Below are 14,453 nucleotides of genomic sequence, written 5' to 3'. Positions count from 1 at the left end.
ACACATCTGCACTATCATGCTGAGAATAAGAGTCACCTTCAACATCATAAGAGATATATCCACTCACTGATTCATCTCCATCACTATACTTAATCTTGTTTACATTTTCAGATTTAGCCCTTTCAACCTCATATATCCATTCTTTAATGCATGCAACACTTTCTTCTCTCAAGGTTGTAGACCAATAATTGAGTCAGGCTCATCAAGCTCTAAGAACAACTCAATCCAAACAGACTCATGGGGTCTAGCATCAGCTGAAAGCTCATTCAATGCATCTATAAAGCTTTCATAGAAAATATATGATGACTCTTCCTCTTTTCTTTTCCCTACTTTCTTTCTTAAAAACAAGATAAACTTTTCTTGGATCCTTTTAAGACATATTTCAATCTCCCTATCAATTTCTTTAAGATTTGACAAAGGATTTGGAGATCTAGGAACCACGTCTAGATCCATCCAGTTTAAAACATCTATTGAACCATTATCATTACCATGCATCTTACTATTTTACAAAATCCTTTCAAAACACATGTAGTCAGAAATTTTCAGAATCATACTCACTTCTCCCATCACTTAACTGAAATTTATTTCAAACATGAAGTATGTAAACTGCAAATTTCTTTTCCTTTCTATGGTGACTTTTTCACCTTATAAGGAACATGAATTGTCTCATAAATACTTTGAGGATGTAGTGCCCCTACCCTAGTCAGCTTGTAAAAATCAGTTTGACCTTGGTTGACTTTTTCTATGTGGCGTTCTTGGATGGTTGATTTACTATTATGTAATGTTGTAGTCAGATATTGTGACTATTGTGCGTACTTGTTAATGTGCTTTCGAATCGATTCTTTTGTAAGTTTAATTGTTCTCTTGATTCTTGTTATTAATCTCGAGCAAACACTTTCATTATATATATATATGCTTGTGTGACTCATGGTTGTAGGAGATTACAGGTACAATACCGTCTGGATGCGAGGTTTGTCTTCATCGAGATTCACAGGGTTGAGTATACCTCTTTCGTCCTTAGAATTTGGATTAGGTGGTCGTAAAACCCTCATTTTACCATAGTCATGCTCAAGTGAGTGTCGCCTATGGTCTGTCAGTTTCCTTTTTTCTTTTGGGTTGCGGGTCATGTATTTGGTTGGCTTTCTTGGGTTGCATGCTTGGTGTATGGTAAAATTGAGTATATAACCCTAAGTATTTATTTTGATTTAATGTGTTCATTTATGCATTAGTAATTGAGGAATTAAAATAAGTAGGTTTCTTTTATGTGATTAATTATTAATTAAAAAGATCTCTCTATTTATGTTTGTAGCAAGTTTAATTTAATGGTTAATTTAAAATCATGAATTTATTTAGTTTATGCATTTTGAAAAGGGAAGGTTTAAAGTTATTCGAAATAGAAATAATTTAATCCCTTTTTGCTTTTTGGAATAGAAAGGTTAATTTTAATTATTTAAGAAAATCAAATTTTATTAGAAAAGCAAGTTTAATTTATATATATTTGATATAGTGTGAAAGATTGATTTTGGGAATTTAATTTAAATAAAATATTTTACCCTCATTAATATTGTGAAATATAAATGTTAGCTTTGTTAATATTGAGAAAATTAAAATTAAATGAGAGAGAAGCATTTTAATTTTAATTAGAAAAGCAAGTTAGATTATTTGAATAGTTGAAAAGAATGATTTTTCTTTTTTTTATTTAAAAAATTGTTTAAATTCGAAAATAGGAGATTAGGTCAAATTTGATTCCATTTAACCTAGGTTGGAAGATATTTTTGGAGTTGTTGATTTTTTTGGAGAAAAATATTTTTTGGATGGAGAAAATTGAGGATTTTGGAGGGAAGGAAGGATTTCTACAGCTGCAGGTTGGGCTCTTCTTCAAAATCTTGCTAGGAATGCTAAAAGAGGTAGGATTCTTGTTTACCTTTTTATTTCGTTGTTAAATCAAAAATTGTGTTTGGTTGTTCTTCATGAAATTTTGGTTTAAAAATCCATGAATGTTCTCAGATTTGAGTTTTAGCTTTAAAAAACAATTGGTTTGCATTGTTTTGTATTGTGAAAAGATTGTTAAATTAGTTGGATTTCATGCTTGTAGATTAAGTAGATTCACTAATTCTACCCTAAGAGCGGGTTATGCTGGCGAAATTTCGCCAGAATGGGTTGCTTGGGAATGAAAATGTTTGTTTAAGATTGGCTGAATCCATTCTCTGTTGGTCTCAGAAAATTTTCGAGTCTATTTTTTTGGGGGGTTTATGTCTTTGAAATTTGTTTTATTTTAGTAAATAAAATTTAAATAAAAATTTAATAAAAAAAAAGAAAACAAAAATTTGTTTGGGGCTAGGGTTTGGCGGGTGGAGGAGTTGAGGCTTGACTAACGCCGCCTCCCTTCCCCTCCTCCCCACGGGTTCCGCATTGACCTGCGTTCGCAATGACCGCAAGACCTGCATCTGTGGCGGTCGCAAGGCCCCTACGTGTCATGGCCGCGGGGGAGGCTGCAGTGGCTTCCACCACTCCCGTGATGGGAGGTGGGTCCCACAGTGGCTCCCCCCTTTCCTTTGCATTTTTTTTTTAAGTTTTAAAAAAAAAAAACCTTATTTTATATAAGGTGTGGTTATATTAGTTTTGATTATTATTAATTATAATTAATATATATATTATTAATGAATATTAATAAATATATATTACTTAATAATTAATTGAAAACTGTGTTTTTTTATTAATGGTGATATATATATATATATATATATATATATATATTAAGTAATATTTAATTTAAAATTGTGTATCATTAAATTATTAATTGTTTATATTTTATTATCCAAGGGTTAATAAATACATAATGATTAATATTTAATTTGGGTATCTGTCTTAATGAGGAAGTATCCTTTGGGAATAGATAGAATATTATTTTATTTGGAGATTTTTGAATTATAATATAATTATTAATTGGTGATTTATAAATAATATATTATTTAGGAATATATTATTTTTCGATTTGAATGATATAGGTCATCTAGGAACTTTAAAAATGAAATACTAAAGTATATGAGTAATTGAAAAAACAAATGTTTATCATTGGATATTTTGAAAACTTAAATGATATGCTATTGGGAATTATCAAAAAATTAATAATGTATCGATTGGAAAATTGGTAAGTTAATGATATCTTCATTTAGTGAGATAAATGGTTTAGTAATATTCTTCCTCGGTATTGTGAAATAGATAAATGGTAATATTGCAAGTTTAACTTCTGTATTTGCTTTTGTTTAAGTAATGGCAAGGCCTTGATAGTTTGTTGGACCTTGTCGTCTGGTTGATTTGTGGTACCTGTTTATGTCATTGGCCTCTAGTTTGGTTGTTGCCTTGTGATGGTGTTATAACTAGTCTTGTCCTTTATGCAGGTGTCGAGTGTTGATTGTGGTTGAACATAGCTGGTCAGGTCTCTAGTTAGAGTACTGTCAGGCAATGGACCCTGTATTTGCTTTTTATATGTTTAGTTGGATCCATTTCTATGTAGGGATCGTCTATGTAATTATTGACCGATGTGGTCATTTGTATATTGGTTATGTTCACCTTGATGGCAAGATTGTAAAAGATGTGAACCTTATGTATCCTTAACTTATTTAAATGATCAGAGGGGTCTTGTAGTTGAGCAGACCCAAAGATATAGCCCTTTAGGGGTGAACTCCGATATCAATTTGGTGTTATGTGATGCTTTTGTTCTTATGTTTCATTTTTTTAGTGTTAGCATGTATGGATGACATTTTGATAAGATGTATAAGTGGATTAGATGAGATTTATCATAATTGCATGTATGCAGTCGTCTCTTAAATGCAGTAAATTGGACCATAAAAGAATGAATTCTATTAACGTTAATGAGAATAAGTATGCTTGAAAGGTGTTCACTTTATTTTTCCCCCCGGTTTAAATTTTTGGTGGGCCTGGTTATTATCGCCTTTTAGCCAGCAGGGCAGAGCATGTAGGACGCTTGGCGGCACGACGTTGCTCCCTCGATTCATCTTTGGTGTCCAATTTATGAAGCAGCGTGGGGGTTACAAATGGCAATGCGTGCAGACTATTTTTGGTGGGCCCACTCGTTAATGCAGTATGCGAACGGTTTCTTGCGGTTATGTATTTTTCCGTAGCCCGTTCGTAGTTAATAGAATCTTTTTAGTTCATGGTAACCTACAAACTGTTGCAGGTGAGAAGTAGAATTTCGGGTTTATTTTGCTGGGTACAACCTCTGTAGCGACACGACATGTTTTCTGTTATGAAGGGGTTGTGCCATTTTTGCGTTTTAGGGAACTATTTTTAGAAGTGAGGACCTCTTTAAGTACGGTTTTTTCCCTTGTGTAAAGGGGTTTAGAACTTGAAAAGAAAGAAGAATAGTCCAGTTTGTGAAGTAGGGGTTTTCTTTTGTTTCCAACCTTTAAAAACTATTTTGACCCTACTAGAAGAAGATTATTCAAATTGTGCCTACAACCTTTAAGATGTCTCTTTTAGTATGATGTTAATGGTATTTTCTGTGCTCCTGTGTTGAAAAATTCTGATAACTTTGGGAATATCTTTATCCAAGACTTCACTGATTAAACTATGTTTCTATACTTGTTATCTGATGAATGTGTGATGAATATTTCCATATGTTTTTCAAGTAAACTTGGTTGTGGCTTTGATTATGTTCTTGATCCGAATTGGTAAATTATTGAATGGACTTATTTCCATTGGTTCATTGTCTCTTAATGATCTGGCGTATCGCCCAATTATTTTAGTATTACTTTTAAAGGGTATCTATTTCTTTCCCTTTTCCTCAAAATCCAAAGAAGAGTCGGCTTCTCAATCCTGGAGGTCATTCAGTGTTTCCTGCGCAAATTGGTTACCCATCACTGAATTTCCCATAAGGTTGTTTGTCCCCAAAGCAAAATTTAGACTCAACAAATTTCTTTTTCTGGCACACCCGGTGGGACAATTATTTTAAACCACAATTGCCTGATAGTTTATGAGTCATAGGCCTGTCACCAGGAGTCAAACAGCCCTACATCCTCATCTTCTTTTTCCTCCATTGGTGACCGTCCATTCCGCCACAGTTTCACCTCCATAGGGTCTCCCCACTATTATACGTACTGTAATGGCGCAAGTCCCTCCCCAGACTTTTGTGACATGGGACAATGGTAGTCCCCTCATTCCCCCAGTTCCACCTGTAGTTTGGGGAGCCATTCCGGTAGCAGCGCTAAAGGTCATGCCTAAATTCATGGGAGAGTGTCATAAAACCCCTGGAGAACATCTGCAAGATGTGGCTACTGTCTGTACTATACATGGCATTACCAAGCAGAATGTAGCTTTGAGGTTTCTCATAGAATCTTTCAAAGGGAAAGCTCTGGATTAGTTCAGATCTCTAGGCCCTAGTACTATAGGGGACTGGGATCAGTTGGGGGATCGTTTCTTTCAGAGATTTTCAGACAAAGCTGATAGATCGTCCCTAATGCACCAACTCATTACAATCAAAAGGGCTCCCATAGAGGCATTAACTGATTTCAACCTGAGGCTCCAGTGAACCTAGCAAAGGATACCATTGTCCGCCCACCCCCGATAGATATGGCTTTCGTATTCTATCTAAAATCTTTCAATTCTGACATATCAGTAATGATTCAATCCTTAGGGGGTAATACTCTTCTGCAGGCTTTTGACTTAGCGGTTCAGGCTGAAAATAACCTTATCAACACTGGAAAGCTTGCACTTCACCCTACAATGCCAGTGTTCCCTAAAATATCTACCCAAGCCATGGAGGAAACCTCCCCGAAAACCTTGGCTCCATAGTCTATGTACTCATTCCCTACTCCTCAAGTTACTCCCCAAACTGCCTCTCTGGCTGCTAAGGTCAATGATATGAAAAATCTTTTGAGATCCTTCTCTAATGAAATTGTCAACCTAAAAAGGGCCCAGGTCTCTCCTACCAAACCCCTTTTTCACCAAAGCTTTTAAAGAAACCGACCTCCCTACCAACATCCTAATTATCGGGCTGAGAAATCTCTCCCGCCGAATGGCCAAATTGTCCCTGTCCCTAATCCATTACAGGCCGTCCACCCAAACGTTGGTAGGGAATTGACTGTAGGTCAAAATAATTTGGCGGATGATACCAATTCTTGGTGTTTTCCATGCAATAATGCTCATGCTCCGAGGAATTTCCCAAGGGGAAATTTGCAACGAAAGGTTGTAGAACAAAGGAACTCAGGTATAGTACTGGATGAATCTACATATACATCTCTAGGCATGGATAATATAGCTTTTGTGGCTCAGATGCAAGGAATGTCATTACAGCAAGAAGTGGAAATTGCCCCTGATCACGTACTTTTTTTATGGATGGAGGATGACGACATAGTATTAACTAATGATGTAGGAGCCCTGAAAGATGGAACCCATATGGTGCATTCGGATTACAACCTCTGCTCTAAAAGGCATTTAACTGGGGAGGACACCAGCAATATGAGATTAGTGCCCATAAATAGGCCCCCAGAACCACCAGCTAGCGCTTCCGCCTATCCCAAGAAGGAGTTCATCCCTTATAAACCTAAAGAGCCTAAGGTTTACATGCCCTTGGTGCTGGATGTAGTAGAGCAGTTGAAGAAAGCTTCAGCTCATGTCTCTCTATGGGACCTCCTGAGTATCCCATTACAGAAAAGCGGGCTAAGAGAGGCATTATCCCATGATCAAAAGGATGCAGGTGCGATAGCTCCGTGGCTCCTTCAGACGAGTGGAATGGATCGCCCCCCAGCAGTTAGCAAGTCACGCCTCCCTACTACCTTGACCAATGAGAGCTCACCCTCCACTGCACCAGGAGAAGGTAAACCTAAGACGAATCCTTTTTACCTCACCCTTATAGTTGGAGATAAACTTTTGCATAACTCTATGATAGATTCTGGTGCTAGTACCACGGTCATGCCTAAGCAAATTGCCAAAGTATTAAACATTAACTATGACCCTTTAAGTAAGGGAGTAATGCAGCTTGATGGGAATAAAGTTTAGACAATAGGTCTTATCAAAAGCCTCCCCTTGACTTTATTTGCATGTTCGAGCATAACAGTATCTCAAGAAGTAGTGGTCATAGATGTCCCTCCCATCTTCGGCTCTATCTATCTCGAGATTTCACTGCTAAAATAGGATGATATATGTCCCTAGATTGGTCCCACCTTATCCTTCGTACTTGAGATGACACTAAGATGAAGATCCTTTTAGAGCCCCTTCACACTGAGCATATAGCTAACCAAGCCTTGATCAATTTTGAGCCTACCCACACTTCTATAACCAATGATGAGCAAAAAGTGGTAGAGCTTTTAGAAGATGAAGAAGTAATCGAGGAAATCCCACCCGAACAAGAAGCTTTCCTGAATGAGTTCATAGACTCCGACCCCTTCTCTAATTACCATGCCACTGGCCTAGGTACTTATTGCATTTTTGAAGAGGATCAGCTAATCCCAAAACTCACCAGAGATCCGTTCTCCGAAGATCTGTTGTCTTCGACACTATGGACTTTACACTTCGATGACGCCAAATGTAAAATGGGCTCCAGAGCTAGAGTTTTTCTCACCACTCCAGCGGGTGATCAAATCCGAAAGTCTTTTCGATTGCAGATCACATGTTTAAATAATGAAGCAAAGTACGAAGGGCTAATCCAAGGTTTGAACATGGCAGAAAAAATGGGCATTAAAAAGCTAAAGGTCCTCGGTGATTCTAAACTAGTAGTGCACCAAGTTCAAGTGATATCCAGTGCCAAGCACGTTCGCATGAGATCTTACCATTCCAGAGTTTGGGATTTAATAGAAAGTTTCAATGCTTTCAATATCACAAGCATTCCTCGGACACTAAATACTGTAGCAGATCACATGGCAACTATAGGAGCTCATTTTGATCCAGCTATAGACCTCTTCGCCAGCCACCTAGCAGTCAGTATCATGGTCCATCCAGCTATTCCTAATAATGATACATATTGGTAGGTGTTTGAAAGTGATGAGTAGATTGCCCTATTTATTCAAAGCTCGGGAGAATTTGCCAATCAGCTGCAACCCAGGATCAAAGAAGCTTATGGAAACCAGATTATTCAGTTAAAATCCAACAAACTCCCTAATGGTTTGATTACCCTAGAGAACTTGTTTGGTCATGAAGATGGTAAGAAGGATAAGTGGAAGCTCACAGTAGACAAAGGAGATTACGCTGAAATGTAAGTCAGTAGCGGAAGAATCCTCAAAGTGGGCAAAGGTGTTTCTTCTGAAGACAGAGAGAAGCTGGCCCGATACTGTGATGAGTATGAAGGCGTCATGGCTTGGTCTTATGACGATTTAAAAGGTTACGATCCTAACATCATCTAGCACACCATTGAACTCACAAATGAAGCTAAGCCAGTCTGACAGAAGCAGAGGCCAGTCAACCCCAAGATCGAATCCCTCATGGCTCAGGAGTTGAAGAAACTGATCGAATCAAGGATTATTTATCCCGTAAAGTACAGTACATGGGTGTCAAATTTGGTCCCTGTTAGGAAAAAGAATGGCGATATTTGACTCTGTGTAGACTCCGAGACCTGAATCGAGCATCGCTCAAGGATCATTATCCCTTCTTGTCGATGGAGCAATTATTAAGCACTGTAGCTAGGTCAGAAATGTTCTCTATGCTTGATGGTTTCTCAGGATATAACTAGGTAAGTGTGAAAGTAGAGGATCAACACAAGACGACTTTCACTACCAAGTGGGGAACGTTTGCATATCAAAAGATGCCCTTCGACTTGTCAAACACTAGGGCCACTTTCCAAAGGGCCATGGATTTGGCTTTCAAAGAGCTAATTAATAAGATTATCTTGATATATTTAGATAACCTGATCGTGTTTTCCAAGCACTGGGAAGATCACTTTGATCATCTTGAGTTATTCCTGCAAAAATGTCTTGAATTTGGAATCTCCTTGAACCCAAAAAAATGTATCTTTATAGTTCCTCAAGGGAAGTTGTTGGGACATATAGTTTCTAAAGAAGGCATCTCTATTGATCCAGACTGGGTCAAGTCTATTAAAGAACTCCCCCTTCCGATCAACAAAAAGGGAGTGCAATCATTCCTGGGAAAGGTCAATTTTTTCAGTCACCTCATCCCCGACTTTGCCAGAATAATAAGACCCATTATCCTCATGCTAATAAAAGATATACATTTTAAATGGACCTGTTGTCTTCAAAATCTGATTCTCTTTAACATCCTTAAAATAATATGATTGAACTCGGTGCAGAAGAGACATCAAAGATAAGGAAATTCTCAAGACAACATATGACAAGGTTTGATTGAACCTTCTACACTTCAGACTTACTCAGAGCCTAGGTGGGTATACCTTTGTGAATTGAATTCACACTTTCAAACATAAACCCATAGCAAACCAATCCAGAAAACCAGTGGATCTATTCACCTTGAAATTAACTGAAAACAAAGAATGGAAATTATACTTAAATTCAACATTTCGATCAACAAAACATGCAATAAACAGCTTCAATCAATACCAGTGCCTTATCCAAGGTCACAGAGTCATCTAAACTCAGATAATACCCCTCAAACAAAATATCTTTATGCGTCCCGTTGGCTTGGTTTCTATTAATCCTTGTATATGCCTAACACCTAAAAGAACTTAGGCATTCCAAATTAAGCTATGCTCATCAAAATTCAAAGTCCCTTCCAAAGAGTTTACTGGTATGAGTGATCCCTGCATCTTTAATTTCCCTCCTAAAGAGAAAAGCTAATGAACACTTCTACTAAAATTGCTTTGCAATTCCATTCAAACAGAACAACCATGGATTATTCAGAATGAAAACAGTAAACAAATTGTAAACACACTTGAAGACAACACAAAGCTTCACTCAAAACCGATGGCCTGTATATTGATATTAAGTTCAAGAAATATTACAAAAAGTTTTTGAATATTCTCCATTAGACTTAGAAAAGCTCAGATAAATTTCTGCAACGTTTTCTTACAATTCTTTTGCGATCCTTTTTCCTCTAGTCCTGGTATCCATTTATAACAACATGGATGCACAAAGCTTCGGACTTCTTGAAGAGAGTTTGTTACAATCATTTCTTTCAGAAAAAAGAGGTTACAAGCTTTTCGCAAAAACAGTTACAAGCTCTTTTCGGCCTCTGCAGTTTCTTCAACAGGCTATTCGGTTGTAACCTCTTCTACCTTTTCAGGGGCGCTCTCCAACTGTTCTGGATCATGGGTGGCATATTTAGTTGTCCGCTCATCATACACCTCTTCTGTCGGCCATGAGAAATTAATCACTTTATCCTTAGTCTTGGTCAACCTTTTCCAAGAATTTCTCATTTTGTTGACTTCTGAATTGACAAAACCATAATGTGCCTTAATTTTCTCTATCTCTTGTATTGTCAAAACAAAGAAAGAAGCATAATCTAGATCAATAATTCCTTTAACTCTTGCTGACAATTTAGCTTCTACCTCCTTAAGCCACATTTGTTTGTCTTTTAATTGATCCGAGCTAGCAAAAACTCCTGGGAGCAACTCAAAAACTTGATTAGTATACTCCTTTTTGCACAAACTAACCTTCCTATCAACATTATCCACCTCTACTGCTAATTGTACTAAGACTTTAGTGATGTTAGAAGTGGATTTAATGATGGGATTGGCCCTTTCTTCATCGTAGGATACACACATAAACTCTAAATCTTGCTCCCTAGGCCTCCATTTGTCAAAAATAGGTATCAAAATGGCCTTGTCTCTTCTAAGCTCATTCCATATATCCACAATTTTACCTACATTGTTGTAGAGCAATGAGGCTTTCATTGTATCTGCAAAACTGGAAATTGTAGCCCTTACTCTCTCCTCATATTTCTTTGCATATAAGGTCTAAGCCTGTTTTAAGTTTTTTACTTTTTGAGGAGTAATTTCAACCATTTGAGAGATAGAAGGTGTTGGAGATGGTGGAAACTCAATGATAGGTCTAGTAGGTGGAGGCCTTGCAGGAGAAGAGGAAATCATCAGTGTTGAAGACTCACCTTGATGGTATTGTCCAGCCAACTAGCTCTGTAGCCTAGCAATGATGCTATCCTTACCTCTTACCTCCTCCTTAGTATTGTTGTAGGCCTTCAAAACTGTTTCCAATTTGACTTGGAGGGCCTCTTTCTCTTTGGCTTCCTTTTCTGCTACTGCAACACTAAATTTTGCAGTCTCTAACACAGTGCTAGCAGCTTCCACTACCCCTATACTCTGCACTCTCTTCACCATCATCCCACCAAGGTAACTTGACCCTAGGGTGTCTTTGCTTTTCTTACTCTCATTCCTCTTTAGAGACCACATGATGAGTGCAGCATTATCCTTATTGAAAGTAATCCCCTCCATGGGTTTGGTCTCCTTCCTCATTGCGTCTAGTACCAGGGCATCTGCTATATCCCACTCGGGTAGAATAAGCACTCCAACTTTTGCTACCATATCTCTCCCTTGCTCAGGGGTGATGGTTTTGATCTCTTCCATCATCTCTTTCTTTATTTCCTCTTCTATCAGGGCAAGATCTTTATTAGTTTGCTCAACCTTTCTCTTTTCACATCTAGCATTATATTTATCTATGTTCTATTTCCATATAAACTGCATAAATGCTTCTAATGTGACAAAATTGTTGTCAGCCAAGAAGGCATTAGTTGTCTGCTTTATCTCAGGATCCCACTCTTGGCCTTTGAGTTCAGTGGTGGTAATATCCATTTCAGCAGCAATGGGTTCTTCTGGCATTCCTTCTTCCACTTCATCATAAGTGTAGGCAATTTCCCCTAGACTACCTAACTGTAGGAGTTGCTCAGCTGCTGCTTGCTCATTTCCTATATGGATAGGGGATTGGGATGGGGAATACAAAGGTGTATCTGATTGTACTTCTTTCCCTACCCTTTGCTTCTTTGGGCTTTCTTGCATGTCAATGACATCTTGTATCTTCCTCTTTCCTTTAGAGGTAGAGGGCTCCCCTATCGTAGGCATCAACACACTATAACTAGATTTCTTGTGCAGTGTATAATCACTAGGAGCGATTGCTTTGCTGGAAGCTGACCTACTTAGGATCATTCATGCCTTTTCAGGGTTGCTTTTGATTACAGCTTCCCTCTTCTCTTTAAGGGTCTGCATCACATCTTCAAAGCAAACAATTAAAAACTTTATTTTCTCCTCCACAGGGAAAAAGCTAGACAATGGGTCATAGCTGGCATCAAATTGATGCATGAAATCCAAGGCTTTGTTATAAGCCACCCATTTCACTTTCCTTAACTCCTGCTCATCTAGATCAAAGTCATTTCTGATGATGTCTTCAAGAAACTGAAATTGATGGGGCCTACCTCTGCATGCTGCCTTCTTTCTAAACATGCCATTGAAGAAGTCTTCTGGATCAGCACACCTAGACACTATAGTGGACAAATGATAAGGTTTGAGAAAATCCTCAAAGCAATTTCAACCTCCCTTTGTTATTACAAATTGGTGGGCTATGGTAGCTACAAGGAAAATAGTCCCTTTATCCCTGCCTGTCAACTCTACCTCTTGTACACCACCAATTTGTCTAAGGATCTTTGCAATTCCCACTTTGAGAGGGACCTGGTAGGGTAGCAAGAATGGGGTGCCTCTAAAACCAAACACTCTGAAAACTGTCAAGACTGGATACAAGTAAATGTCACCCCAATTATGAACAATTTTTATGTTCTCTGCGAATTCTTTTGGTCTTATGAATTCTAGAAGAACCTTGGGGATTCTTGGGTTGTCCGAGTAGAGGAGAGTCCTAATCATGGATGCAAAGTATTTGTCAAACTTCAAGAAACTGGCATCCTCTCTATCCCATGACAACACAGTACTCCATAATTGTACCAGCATTTTTTCTCCTTCTTTCTCCTTGACAAGGTCCAGTCCACTGGGAAAGTAATCACCACCTTTGAAAAGAAATAGATGCATCAGGAGTGAGTACCATCTGAAAGGCCTATCCACCTTTCCATTCTTTATTCCCGTTAACCCTTCATGGATAGCATCAGCAATGAAAGAGGCATAATCAAATGTAATTGCAAGAGAAGGATTCAAAATCTGAGCAATCATTAATAGGTAATCATTTGGCATATTTGCTTCAGCATCTTCTCCCAAAACATAGAAAAGTGCCCAATACATTCCTTTAGCCCTTAGGGTGAACATACTTAATGAAAAGGGCTCTTGTGTGTTGGGTCCTACAACTGTTAACCCACCTATCTTCACAAAAAACTCCTTGAGAGGCTCGTTCCTGAGATGACTCCTCTGTGCACTGTAAACTTGAGCTAATGATTTGAAATTTATGGGTTCTAGCAAATTGGTAAACTCATTAAGCCCAAAAGCAGTCCTGAATTCTTTAGCATTAATCTCAATAAGGGTTTTCCCATTTATATCCCGAATGCTTCTTGTGACTGGATCATAGTTGAGCGCAATTTGGGTCAACAAATCTATGTCCATAAATACCCCTGGGACTACCAATTTCCCAACATCTAATTCCCAAATACTATTTTGTGGGACCAGAGAATTTCTCATTCCAAATCCAATCTTAAATAACCCCAACCCAGACAATCCAACCTGTGGGTCTCTCAACTAGTTACCCTTGTCATACAATCCTTCTCCTATCTTTAAACGGGGAGCTCTAGGCACTAATTCTTTTGGCTTCGATGCCTGATTAGTTGACAACATTAACTGTTCCAGAAAATCATCACAGACACTCCTTTCTGAATAATTAACTTTGCCAGAAACTTCTCTTTTAGGAGCCATTTAGAAAACATAAGAAATGAGTACCACTCCTAGACAATTCTGTGACGAATCAATTATCTTATCTAAAACACACCACATAGGAATCGCTACATAGGAGTATGAGAAAACCTGTTCTTCACTTGAAGGAATCTGCTCTACAATTGAATTGACTTGCTCTGTACCTGAAGAAAATAGCTCTGCATCCGCTCCTCTGCAAAAATCCTTTAAATGATATCTTCACCCGGTTGATAGGAAATCAAATAGTGTACTCAAGGTCTTAACTACAACATTGATTCCACATGCTTCGGCCGTCCCTTCAAAATTGAATTCATTGGAGAATTCGTATTTTTTGCTCCAACGGGTCACAACGTTCCTCCAAGTCTTTCATTTTTCTCTTTCATAACTTCACGAAGCATAACTATCGGGCAGCTTGGTCCTGCAAAATAGCGCCGAACGTCTTATCAAAAGAAACTTGATCAAGCGTTATACTAACTAACAGCTTTGGCTCTGCACTGGGTTTCGCTTTCTCTATTGGCTACATGATACCACATGGCACCCAACCACTAGCCTTGAAATGTCTTTCACATTCGACTTAATACTGGCCGTGTGTCTTTCTTTTATACCGCTGGTTCCACCTTGGCGGGCCCACAACTTTCTTCTAAGACCACATGTCACCGGATACGTTGCCATCTATCAT

The sequence above is a fragment of the Cryptomeria japonica genome, chromosome 10 (genome assembly GCF_030272615.1).
Source record: "Cryptomeria japonica chromosome 10, Sugi_1.0, whole genome shotgun sequence".
Taxonomy (NCBI): Eukaryota; Viridiplantae; Streptophyta; class Pinopsida; order Cupressales; family Cupressaceae; genus Cryptomeria; species Cryptomeria japonica.
The sequence above is the reverse complement of the archived record's forward strand: the minus strand, read 5'-3'. Positions refer to the sequence as shown.